This window comes from Mauremys reevesii, linkage group 13 (genome assembly GCF_016161935.1).
Source record: "Mauremys reevesii isolate NIE-2019 linkage group 13, ASM1616193v1, whole genome shotgun sequence".
In the NCBI taxonomy this organism is placed as follows: domain Eukaryota; kingdom Metazoa; phylum Chordata; order Testudines; family Geoemydidae; genus Mauremys; species Mauremys reevesii.
The window spans coordinates 46,546,352-46,560,106 of NC_052635.1; the positions used below are offsets into that span (position 1 = coordinate 46,546,352).

The 13,755-nt window shown below is 48.0% G+C and overlaps 1 long non-coding RNA gene across 1 annotated transcript in view; it reads left to right on the forward strand.

The window, feature by feature from the left end:
- The window catches only part of LOC120381055, a 34,172-nt gene that overhangs the window by 2,069 nt on the left and 18,348 nt on the right, over window positions 1-13,755 (forward strand). The window contains exon 2 of the long non-coding RNA XR_005587919.1: window positions 1,734-1,810. This is a non-coding gene — a long non-coding RNA (uncharacterized LOC120381055). The remainder of the gene's footprint in view (window positions 1-1,733; window positions 1,811-13,755) is intronic.

Consider the following 13,755-nt stretch of genomic DNA (forward strand, 5'->3'; position numbering starts at 1 on the left):
GGGGGTTCATTAAAGTCTGCAGGACTCCCCCCCTGGAGCTGACTCCCCGCAGAGGCACTGAGCCAGGCTGGAGACAATGGAGAAGCAACAGGGACAGATCTGTCCCACCGTAGCCTCTGAGGAGCATATTCTGCCCTCGCTTACCCCACCCCCCCATGTAGCTCTGCTGAAGTCACTGGGGTGGCTCAGGGGGAAAACCAGGGCAGAATTTGACCCTAAATCAACACCAGTTTTACATGGGAGAGGTGGCTTGATGCAGTGGACGGTGCATAGGGGTAAGATCCAGGAATTCCTAGCACAGGCTTGGTGAGTGACTCTCTGTGGTTCAGGAGGAGTCACTTAGGCCCAGATTTTCCAAAGTGTCTGTTAACCTGGGGTTCCCAACGTTAGACACCAAGGGCCTGAACCCACAACTTCGCTGAAGCCAAATGGGAGCTCTACGTGCTCATCACTTCTGGAAACCCAGGTGTCTAAACTGGGGCAATCCAAAATTAGCCGCCCTTAACTTTTCTGTCCCAGTTTCCCATTCTATAAAAGGGGGCAAATACTTACTTACCTCATAGGCCTTTTGTGAGGCTTAATTAGTGAATGTCCGTACAGTGCTTTGAGCATGCAAAACTCACTGCATTCTTGAAGAGTTGGGCTTATCTCAGCCCCCAGCTAATCACATCTTGCCATCTTCCTTCTAGGTTTCCTTCCTGCCTTCTGGTTGCCAGGGAAATAGCTGTCCTGGTAACCAGCTGTCATCTATCTTTTACCTTTGCCAGTCTGCTGGCATCGCTCCACAATTCTCTCTTGTTAGATCTGTGAACAGCAGGTTGTTTGGTTTGATGGTGACAGCCCAAATTGATCATTCTCAGCCCCTTTTCCTGTTACTGATTTCTCAACAGCAGTATTGTGCTGGCTTTCCTGCCACCTTGGGGTGGTAAATGGGACTGGAAAGAGAAAAAACTGTGCAAGATCCCAGTTGTGAATCTAATTTGCATGCTTAGTTGGTATGTTTGTGTCAGTAGATTCAGTAACTCTGCACATGTAAAAGGGCAGTTCTGATAATTTGTGTATGCAGTTACCCAATCTGGGTGCATAATTTTGGTAACTGGGCATGCAACATGGACACACACTTTGTGTATGCAGTTGAAGGTCTCGCTTTTTTAAAATGTGCCCTATGCTGTTTTCTAGATTCCCATCTATATTTCTGCAGCTTAGGCCTCTGCCGAGCAGAGCTTGCCAACATCAAACCAAAATATTTGCTAACCTAATTTTTAAAATAAAGACAATATTGCAAAACATTAAAATATGCTTCAGTGTCATGGTTGGATTTTTTAAAAGAGCAACCCCTTCTACGTCTCGAAGGCACTTATGGCTGTACCACAATTAAGGACAGCTATTAATTTTGACAGGGTTCTTTTCATCTTTGTACTCTCGTTTTTCACTGAGACGCTTTGTTTGTAACATGTTCAGCTTTATTTTTTGTGGCAATATGAGCTGAAATATTTTCAGCAACTTTAGTTTTCTGTGCCAATTAATTTTAACTCAAATAAGTCCGAGGCATGTACGATGTCAGAGGAACCACAAACCACAGAAAAGTTAATGTAACATCATTAGGGAAATATCAAGGTGACCTTGCCAAAAATAATCTGGGAGGGAGAAATCAGAACATCCTTTGTGAGTCAGCAGATTTTCTTGCCTTCCTGAAGCCACAGGAAATAACACTCACACATTTAATTCCTTAGGCATTTGGAAAATGCTGCTGTTAGAAATACATACAGGGGCTCATCTGGAAGACTTTTGCTATCACCTGAGATACAAGGTGGGTGAGGTAATATATTTTATTGGACCAGCTTCTGTTGGTGAGAAAAACAACCTTTCAAGTTTACATAGAGCTCTTCTTGAAGTCTGGGAAATTAACGGCAGGACTACACATAAAATGCTGCATCAGTCAGGCAAGCTATAGAAACCCAGTTGTGGGTTTGAAGGATTAGAACCGACCAGAGCCCTAGGCTGGAGTTGTGGGAGACCTCTGGTGAGCTTTTCAGCATGTGGGTAGGTTCTTTTAGTGTTTTAATATCTTTTCTCAGTAATGCGTTCACCTTAAGAATAAATGTGCATGCTTAGAAAGAGCTGTGTGGTGCCATAACTGCAGGCAGTTCACTGGTCTCCACCCAAGAGAGGTGATGGCTGGGAGCCAGAAACCTAAAGTGGGTGTCCTTGGTGGACCACAGGCAGGGAGAATACAGGTGTAGTTGCCCTGAACTGTGACAAACATTATTTGCTTTCCCATAAGAATGGCATCAGGCCCCTCTGCATCAGCTCCTGTATCCCTCTGCCAGAGTATCTGGTTCTCACGCCCTGAAGCAACATCACTGCCACTGACATATAAACTAGGGCTCGGAGCCACACCTGCGTTCGACAGGAGAAATCAGCATCCCACCGAGGCACTGCTGGAGAAAGGCCCTGGGAAAGAGGACCAGGACTTGTGTGGTAAATTAGTAACAGGGACAGGTTTTGATGCCCAGCGAACATCCTGAAATGAGATTAACGCTGCAAGGATAAAGCTGGTGGTTGCTGTTGGCTTTGTCAGTTAACTTCGCTCCCCTTCTCCCCGCTACGAAGCAAAACGCTGAGAAGGGATGTTAGCCGCTTGCTGCTGGATCCGAATGACTTCAGGGAACAGCCCGAAGGCCTTTAGCAACCTCCAGATTGCGGGAGCCAAGGCAAAGCTGGAAGCGGTGGGGGCAGCAGCCTAGTGCGCTCGTTAAGTTCACGTGGCACTAAACGAGTTGGACCGGCTTGAAGGAAAGTGGTTGGGGCTAGCAGCATGAGGCAGGTGAACCGATGTGTCACTCGCCACAGAATCTCACGGTTGGCTCCATCTCCGTCACGCAAACCACAGCCTTTCCTGGCGTTCATACTTTCCCCTTGGCTCATTGCTCCCGGTGGACAGGCCCTGGTGCAATATTTCACTTTAACGAGGGGAAAAGAAAACACATTTCTCAATCGACCGGTCAGACACAAATACTAGCGACATAAAGGACAGAAACTGCAGCCAGCTCATCTGAAGTGACGTACACACATCCTGCCATTCTGGGGTGGGGTGCGGGATCCTCGTATCTCACTCAGAGCGTGATCCAAGTTCCATATCAATACAGAATGCAGCGTGGCCGCCGGCCACCAGGGAATTCCTGCTGTTGAACTAACGAAGGGCACTCGCTCTGCACACAGAGCAGCCGTAGCGTGGTAGGAATAAGTTAAGTAGAGGCACTGGCTGTGGAGCATCTCTTCACTGCAACTCTCTCAAATAATAATCCTGGGACTTGCCTTTTCTGCTGCTTCCTCATTTCCAAGGACCTGTTGTTTCCCAGTAACAAAGCAGCAGTGAAGGCTGGGCTAATACTGACACCAAGGTTACGTAAGCAGCAGTAGGCCCGCCTAGCTGCATGGAGTAGGAATACACAGCGAAGACTCAGGAGAGTTTGCAGGACCTGGCACTGGGCAGCTGAGACGGGGTGTTGGCTCATGTCCTCCTGGAGGTGCCTGTGGTTGAGGTTATGCTAATGGCAGCTGCAGCTGATCTCAAGTTCTCAAGCAGAGCCAATCGGATATCCCTGGAGTCGGGCGCTTTGGCACCCATACCACTTGCGGTTATATGGGAAGCCTTCTGTTAGGGAGAACATAGCTGGTCCTGGTGGCTGAATGACTTGTAGGGAGCTGGCTGTTTGGGTGAATGGCTTTTCCTCCGGGCAGGCAGTTGCCAGCAGAGGTTAGTGGAGGACGTACCCACTGGAGGAGGTCACAGAGGTCCTTGTGATACTTTGCTGGTGAAGGGCTGAGGCAGAGGGGGTGAAATGGAGCCCATGGAGGCTTCAGCTCAGGTACGAGTGTTCAAACCTCCCCTCCCCGGCAGCTGGGGGTGCTGGGAGTTAGCACGTACTGAAGTTCTGGAGCAGGGCAGTGCCACAGCTTTTACCAGGGTGTGCGGCCTGCAAGCCCTGCCTCCCAGTGCCTGGCTGTCAGTTCTGCTTGACTATTGGTGCCGGTGGCATGGGGGCCCCACCCAGCCCAGTGGCCCAGCAGCTCTTTAGCAATGCGAACAGCATCTTCCGAGGTGTGAGCTTGTGGAGGCAGTAGCCTGGGCCATTCTCAGAGCACTTCCCGCCTGGGTTGTTTTACCTTTCCGCCTGTAGCCTGAGAACAATCGTGTCGTATGGGAGCAGCCGCAGTCTGGTCTAGTGCAGAGGGCAGCGGATGGCTGTACTCCCACCCGATTCACTCTGTCCCCTTGGATGAATTGACACCATTGCCCCGTGCCTCAGTTTCACCATCTGTTAAAAGTATTGCTAATGCCGCTCCACCTTTGTAAAGTGCTTTGAGCTCCTGGGATGAAACAGCCCCATTCTTTAATATTGGCAATGCTGTACGGTCCCCGGATTATTAACCTCAGATGAAATATGGGGCATAAGTACACATTGCGGGGAAGGCTAATTAGGACTGAAACCCTTTACTCTCTTGAAACCAGAGCGTTGTCAAACACGTCCAGCTGATGAGTCACGAATCTGTTGGTGTGATGCACCCCCTACAAGCAGAACTTTCATCGCAGCTTTAACAGGCTGTTCTGAGAACACAGAAGATCGGGCTTGTTCTAATTGTTTTTAAACCCTTTTGGCAGCATACGTCAGACCCATTTGTGTGTTTTAAAAGCTAAACTAATTTATGTTACATTTAACATCACTGTTGATAGATATATTGCTTCATCTAAATGTTCTTTTACTGTCTGGTTCCTTCTACTGCTACTGCTGCTCACTCTCCCAGCATGTGGTTTCAATCTCTTCCCCGTAGAAAAATCCCTTCTCTCTTTCCATGTGTATTATGGTTTCATTGTTCCAGGGAATGCAATTTGGGAGAAATTAACAGATGAGGCAAAATGTTGTGGCAGTAACCACCTCCATTTCAAGGAAATAGGTCCATCAGTGGCTATTAGCCAGGGTGGTCAGGGATCCAACCCCATGCTCTGAGTGTCCCTAGCCTGTTTGCCAAAAGCTAGGAGTGGATGACAGGGTTGATGATTGCCTGTTCTGTTCATTCATTCAGAAGCTCCTGGCACTTGCCACTGTCGGCAGACTGGGCTAGATGGACCTTTGGTCTGACCCGGTAGGGCTGTTTTTATGTTCTTAAGGAAATAAAGGGGAACCCTTTAATAATACGGGGCAAAGCTTATTTTTAATTGACACAACCTCACAATGTTTAGAGTCTTGATACAAGATCACACGTTTGTATCACAGCATGTGATCCTTTGCTTGGAAACCTTTTTACTTGCACCAAACACATCTCAGTAGCCCCATATCAGATAAAGGTCATAGAATATTAGGCACCGTCCTAAAAAAATACAGGATGGGGACAGGTTCTCCTCTGAATTCCATCCTGCACAGCCCCATTGGCTTCTGTGTAATTTAGGCAGGAATTGTTCCATTTAGCTTGGCACTGAAGGGTTTCTTTCTCTTTCTTTTATGGAGCTCTTTGCTAGGAAACGGGCTGGTTGCAGGACAGTGGGATGAGGGCAGTTCTGGCCAGAAACACAGTGTGAGCTGGGACTGGGAGCCAGGCTTCTTGGGATCTATTCCCTCCTCTGCCACTGACCCACCGTGTGACCTGTGGCAGATCATGTCATCACTCCATGCCTCAGTTTCCCCATCTATGAAATTGGGATACTAGTCAGCTACCTCATAGGGAGGTTGGGAGGTGACATTAATGAATGTCCCCTCAAGGCCACTGAGATCCTCACATTGCAAATGCTGTAGCGTGTAAGTGCAAGGATCCTTATCCAGTTCACTGGAGCACTGTGGGGCTACGACCCACGAAAGAGCAGGTTGAGCCACTAGAAATCCCTGTCTAGCCTGTTAGCCAATTACAACAAATTTTGGACACACTCCTGCCCTCTGCCCCTTCCCACCATGGAGGCAACTCACTTTCTATTACTCTCCAGGGATCTTTGGTGGGTCTCGTGCTGGCTCAACTGACCCCTTAAAGAGATGATGTGACTTGCAGTGCTCCAGCTGTGAAGCAAGGAGGTTGAGCGTCATTTTACTCCATAGAGTGAAAACTACTTTCCCATGAAAGCCCCTGCCTCTTGGGGCTGCCTTGTGCACAGACCAGTCTCTGCTGCAGCCCATAAGCTCTCACCTGTCCACTGGCTTGTCCAGGCCTGGAGACGGGGCCAACCAGCATATTAAAGGCGTCTTGTTTAAAGCGATGTGGTGAGGCTGTGCCCGAGAGCCTGGGAGAAAGCGAGCGATGGCACAGATGGCCCCGCACGACATAGCCACCTGCCCCCAGGGAAAAAAATGGCCAATGACACAGCGGACCAAACTCAGTGTGTAACCCCCATCCTGGGTGGGGCATGTCAGCCTCTGACAGAGAACCGAGGGGGTCTGACCTTTTCTTACGCTTTGGCAATGCCCGTCCCGCTTGTCCTGCCAATAACGCTTGTCTGACTGAGCTGAGCGTTACCTCGGCACTGCTTGGGCTGCACGACATTCAGAACAACTTCCCTACTGTGACAAATTGCCGGCACTACTATGATGGGTCTCGTGCTTTCTCTTCTTTGGGGGGGGGGGGTTCAGGGCGCCATTTCTTGCCCCTGAATTGGAATAGTAATTGCCCCACTAGGGTCCTTGAGGAGGGGAGTGGAGTGGGAGGGACCTGGGCCCGCCCTCTACTCCAGGTCCCAGCCCAAGGGCCCTGAGGTTAGTGGTGAACCACTTGAACTGGCGGTTCCTTCCCCTGGGCTACTTCCCTCTCCTGCCCTTCAGCTTGTGTGGGGGGCTTCCTGCTCTCCCTCTGCACAAGCCAGGTGCCCCTTACCTAGGGTCTAGGACTTCTTAGCCCACCGCAGCACTCCTCCAAACTGTCCTCTGCTTCCCTTCAAACTGTTCTCTGTTCCAACACCAATCTTCTCTGCTCCAACTCCTCCAAACTGTTCTCTGCTCCAACACCAATCTTCTCTGCTCCAACTCCTTCAAACTGTTCTCTGCTCCAACACCAATCCTTTCTGCTCCAGCTCCCACACTGTCTGATTGCAGCAGGGGGTTTTATCATGTGACTGACTGCAGGTGCTCTAATTGGCTTCAGGTGCTCTAGTTAATCTATAGCAAACTTTCTTCCCCTTACAGGGAATAAGGCTCCCTTCTAACCCTCTCCTGCTGCCCTCTGGCCATGCTGCATCACACCTACACTTTGGCTGGGAGCAGATAAAGAATAAATGAAAAAAATAATCTTTCGTGATGTCTCATGGCTCCATAGACCTTTCCTCCGCAAACCCTTCGGGAATGATATGAACCACACCCAGTAGTGGGCAAAACTCAAAAAAGGTCAATGAAGAAGGAAGAGATTTTGTTCCATTCCCACAATGCTCATTTCTCCAGAGTGCTGTCCAGACAGTACATTCATTTCTGAATGGCACCTGCAGCCAGCTAGCATCCCTCCCCGTCCCGAGCAGGCCTGGGTATTATCAGGCAATGTTCTCTGGAAGTATCTGCTTCCGCTATCAGAGCTGTTGAGTAATTAATAGTCTTTGTTGTTGGCAATCGATAGCAACAGAAAATATCCATCAACAAAAAGGGGCCTCCATGCAGTTTACCGGGGGCTGGATGCTGCTAGGTGCCGAATTCTCTAGTCTTCATCCAGCAACACATTTCAGCACGTATGCTGTGCTGGATCAGGGCCAGAGCGGTCAGCACCTTGTGAGATCAATCTCCAGGTTCAGATCTCTTGGGTGAAACCTTTATAACTGAGTCTGGCCCTGTCTGGCTTGAGTGAACATCACTGATCCGCTGGCACTTTTCACACAAACAAGGGTTTGTCCCAGGAGCCTTTGCCAAGATTTCACCTCTGCCCCGGCATTGATGTTCTGTTTCTTTTATCCTAGTTGCCACTTGGCATCTCCACGGGGGTTGTGTTGATTGCAGTGGTGCTGTATTGTTTGTGGGCACTTTGAGATCTTATGGGCTGAAAGGATGCTATACCCACGCAAGTACACACTACGAAAGCTGAATTGGCCTGACTGGATGTACCGGCTGGTCATACGGACAATTCGATCATGAGATGACCCCAGGCCTGGATGTTGAGGCATGGATCTGGTTCCCCAGCGGTAGAGGGGTTTCAGATGGGTATGTGTTCTGGTTCAGACCTGTTCTATGGGGATAGGCTGGGACCGGAAAGCTTGGGTCTGAATCTGGATCATAAAAACACAAGGGGTGTTTGGACCTGGCTCTCCAGTCCACTGCCTGTTTGTGGGCTTGTCGTTCAGGCACCGTTAAACATCGGGGACAGGATCTTTTATGAATATTGTCTTGTCGTTATTACCGTAGCCCCTAGGAGCCCCACTTATGGACCAGGAGCCCACCGTGCTAGGTTCTGTACAAACAGAGAACAAAGACGCTCCCAACCCCACAGAGCTGAGACAACAGATGGATACAGACCAGTGCGGGAGCCCAGGGAAGCAGAGACAGTACTGGGCAGCATGACGGGCAGGGCTCTCTGCTCACGTCCAGCCTGACCGTTGTCAGCAGCACAGCAGAGTTTCAAGGCAGGGTTGGAGGAGGGAAATGAGGTGGGCTAAAGACTTATTTCTCGCTTTAACGATTTGGGAAGAAAATAGATCTAAAAGATAAGCAAAGAGGCTTCCCCAGCGGCTCCCAAAATGTGTGTAGCTGCAGCTGGCGATGGCAGCTCGAGAACCAGACGGGACAGGAACACTCAGGACTGTCCACCAGAGTCGTCCCTAATGCAAGCCGCGTGCAGAAGACTGGTTATTTAACGGTGGCAAAACTTTGCACTCAGCTCCATCAGCAGATTGCTAACTAACTGCATGTCTTCTAAACCAGGAAACCTCACGTGCGGTGTAAACACTGCGCCCAGGCTGGTACTGGAAAAACAATTGGTTTGGAGGTAAGCACAGCTATTGCCATCAGATGTGCACCATGCAGCCTGAGCTCTTTACACAGGAGCCACTGAGTAGCTGAAATCAGATCATGGGGGTGGGGGCTTTATCATTTAATTTAAAATAGGATCAGTTGCTGTGACTGCAGGGCGACATTACCACAGGGTATTTATCTCTGCCTAATGGTACAATAACGGGTATTTGAAACCATTTAGGAATAAGCCTCTTTCCATTGCAATTGGAGGTACAGGCTCACATATGGTATGTAACAATCGACATTTTTTCCAGTTCACTAATTAAGATACAGAATAAAAGTCATAAAAAAGTAGTGCTGGATATTTCAAGGGAAAATTCTCCCGTAGGTGCCAGGTATTATTAAGAGAGGGAGCGAGAGGTGTAGCCACAAGCTGGAAAAGGAATATATGGAAAAATAAATATGCCTCAAAAGCAGAGTGTTTCCAACAGCTGAGATACTGAACTGCACAGCGTTGGTTGCTCGAACACCGTCATTACTTTCCAGAAGCAGTTTGATCTTGAATTTAATATAATGGATCCGTACCACGCAAAGCATGATGAGAATGCCCCCCCTCACGCTGTACTTAACCTGCGTGTCAGTGGATGATGGGAGCGGATACTGACTCCAGAAAGAGGCTCTGACTCAGGATTGGCAACCACCCAATTTTAGCCGCTTGCCATTCCAAAAGCAGGGCTGCTGGAGACAAAACCGTTAGATCCCCAGGAATGCAGCGGGGTGACACGAACGGACTGTTCAAAGGATTGCAGGGGGTGTCAGCCACACTCCATCAAAACCAAAGCCAGCTAGAGGGGATTTAGCTACTGAGCATTAAGGCCCATAGGAGCTGTTACTTGCCAACTGTCAGGATGACTTCGAGAGACCCCTGAAGTAATCTGGGGTGGTGGCAATTCCTCTGTTCCTTTGGAAATATGTGCAGATCAAACCCTCGGGAGTAAAGAATTCTCAGCTGAGGCTGAAACTCACTCCCTAGCTGCACCGAGGCGGGTGGGTGCCTCCGAGGTCCCAGAACAGGGGCTAGTCTCACATGTATGGAGCATGATTTTGTTCTTAGTCACTCCCTGAATCTGGCCCTAACTAGGAAGGTGCTTGGAGTTCAGGTATATGGACGAAGGGACAGACAGAGTGCTATATATGTACATCTCTATTTGCCAGAAGCGGGGAATGGGTGACAGGGGATGGGTCACTTGATGATTCATTCCCTCTAGGTCACCTGGCATTGGTCACTGTCAGAGGACAGGATACTGGGCTAGATGGACCTTTGGTCTGACCCAATGGGGCCGTTCTTATGTTCTTGTAGCTACCCTAACTTGTGGAGGTGCAAGCTATCTTTTGGGGACCCATTCTACTCTCATTTGCACTGGTGTAAATTTAGAGTGGTCCCTCTGACAATAGTGGAGTTGCCTTGGATTTACACACGTGGAACTGAAGCAGGATCTGGCCCTTGGGCTGCATTTCCCCAGAGATGTGCCTGATCTGCGCAGCCATCGCAAGTCTAAATGCAGTTGCACTTGCACCCTATTTGACATTTTCCACGGGCAGGGCTTAGGAGGATACAAATCTACCGAGCACCAAAAATGAAAGGTTAAAAAAAGGAGAGTGCCTAACCCAGAGCATGAATAATGGGCAGGCCGGGGACGTGCAATTCAAATATGCAAGTTCCTCTTCAGACAGTTAGCAACCTAAATGTGGTGCTTAAATACAGCAGAGGCATTTACACATGTAAGGCATTAGGGTTTGTTTAGAAGCCCTTTATTGCAAGACTTTGTTCTTTATTTCCTACAAATTAAATTTACTGAGGGATACGTTCTGATTGTGAAATTATTTTGAAAATACTTCCTTTGGGTTTTTAAATTTCCTTTGTTGTAAAGATTTACAACACTTAAAATAAAAGGACAAAAAAAGAGCGAACAAAATACAAAGAAGGAATGACGGGGGGCGGGGGAGAGGGGAAGGTGACTTAATGGAGATTGGAAAAGAGAAGTGTCTAGATCCAGGCTGCCCACAGCATCTTGGAGGTGTCTGTGTCACTTTCCCCATCCATTACATTGGGGTATTGAGTTCAGCGGGTATCATTCATTCTTAGGTAATTCTCTGGACACAGTCTGGGAGGTGGGACAGTGCTCTTATCCCCACTGTACAGATTGGGATGGGAGGTACAGAGAGGTAATAATTGGAGATATACCAATCTCCTAGAATTGGAAGGGACCTTGAAAGGTCATTGAGTCCAGCCCCCTGCCTTCACTAGCAGGACCAATTTTTGCCCCAGATCCCTAAATGGCCCCCTCAAGGATTGAACTCACAACCCTGAGTTTAACAGGCCAATGCTCAAACCACAAAATTGAGCTCATCCCCTTGAAGAGCTGCTACATCTTAAATAGTGTCCTCCCTCCTATGGCAGCGTGCCTGGCATTTTAGCACACACCTGCTAGGAGCAGCCCTCCCTCGGCCCCATCCTCCATGGTGGCCTTTCACACCTCACTGATGTTCAGACACATTTTTCATCTCTTACATTTTTTTTACAGTTATCATCATCGTTTCACCTTTTGGGTCTGATTCACCCCTGTGTCTTGTGTCACCACTCAGCCCTCTGCAAAGCAAGTGTGAAATATTACCGGATTTGCTAGCATTTTGCGAGAGCCAATGACTGACTACTCAAGGCATGAGTCAGTAGAGAATCAGGGCAAAGCCCTTTGAGGCACTCAGATTCTCATCTCTAACGGAGATGTTTCACCATGAAAATATTTATCTCTTGTGTCTATTTATTTTGGTAAATTTGATATATGTATATACCACTTCCACCACTGACTGCAGCAGGGGAGCTGTACTGGTGCCAGGCCAATGGTGGGCAAATGGCTTGGAATTCTTAGAGCCAGAGCCAGTGCCTTGCGTGGTGTAAATTGGTGTAGATCCATTGCAGTCAAGCTCTAAGTGATAAGATTCTCATGTAGGAATGATAATGTAAGTGCAGTTATTGTTGTTGACCATTACCATGCACAGGGTGGAGGAATATTAAAAAGACTGGAAAGGGAAATTGAGTCGTGAATTGCACATTTTAAGAATTTGTTTGCTCAGTGTGAAAACCTCCCCTTTAAGAAAAGCTTTCCTTTTTTTAGACCCTCCATTCAACAATTCTTATTCCATCTAGAAACCATAAGGGAATTTCCTTCCCATCTGGTTCAGCAAAGGCCAAATTAGCTTTGTTCAAAAAAAAAAACTCTGAGAAATACCCAGCCTCCACAGTTATTTGGAACTTATTTTACCAGGAAAATCTCAAGGACATCCATCTGTCTTGTTCCCACCAGCATCCCGATGCTCCCCTCTCCGTGTCCAAAATCAGAGTGAAAAGCTTGGAGCCATCAGTTCTTCCTAAGTGAACCAGAAATGCCACAGCGTGAATGGTGAGTCCACCAAGTGCCAGAGAACAGAGGAAGGAAACAAGTGGCTTTGAGAAAATGCTCCCTAGCCAGTCTGCTATTCATTAACAAAGACCAAACCTGACAGAAGACACGTAGAAAAGGCTCTTTCGAAAAGGTCTCTTTCCTGTCCCGAAAGGCAATAGTTAGTGGGAAACTTTCTGGAAGTTAAAGTTAGATTGAGGCTGACAGATTAGCTGCAACACAGATCCAATCCAGAGCCAGCTCCCATCTGTTCTGTTGCCCCCCTGAATTTAAACACCTACTCAGGATAAGGAGTTACCACCACTAAATTATCCGCATGACCGGACAGGTAATTAATCCTTTGGAGGATAATACTCTGTTTACACGCCTCAAAAGCCTGCCCAGAACTGCCACCATTCCTTACACCTATGGCTCTAGTCTGCCACCTTATCTCTGAGAAATACTGCACCATGGCCTGGATTATAACCCCCCTACGCTGATGAGCAGTTACTCATATGAGTAATCGCATTGAATTCAACATGATTACTCATGTGAGTAACTGCTCCCCAACGTCAATAGGGGTCCACCGTCTGACCCTGTGTGAACAGTCCCACTGATTTGCATGGGACTATGTGTGGAGTGTGGTGTTACTCGATGTAAGTAAGGGGACATTACCTGGCCCTGTCATGAGTGTGACTGAGAGAAGATCTCATTCCACCCCCTTCACTATCCTTCCCCCCAGCAACAACATCACACCAAATTCTTGCTCCTGCACATCCCCCACCCTTCCCCACACCTGCCCAGAGCCCTGTCTTTGCTGATGTTAGGTATCTCTAGCAGGTTCCTACGATAAGCCATAGAGGCACTACTGCTAAGTTTTAAAATTAGCAAAAGTTACGTATTTTCCATTAACCTTGATGTCCGAAGTGGCTGAACCATTTTTGCTTAAACTTTCTCTCTTTTTCTCTTCACACAAACACACAGATGCATGCACAGACACACACACAAATGTCAAGCTGAGGCACACACCTGGCATGGAAAATTTCAGCCCAAAAGGTGAAAGTCTGTCCAAAGTGCGTTACACATCTGAAAACAGAGGGTTACAATGGAAAGTGTTTGGCAACCTGGTCACTAGGCACCGCTGCCGCTCCACCTAAAGGCTCTCTCTAGATCAGGGTAGGCAACCTATGGCACACGAGCTGATTTTCAGTGGCACTCACACTGCCCGGGTCCTGGCCACCGGTCCGGGGGGCTCTGTATTTTAATTTAATTTTAAATGAAGCTTCTTAAACATTTTAAAAACCTTATTTACTTTACATACAACAATAGTTTAGTTATATATTATAGACTTCTAGAAAGAGACCTTCGAAAAACGTTGAAATGTATTACTGGCATGCGAAACCTTA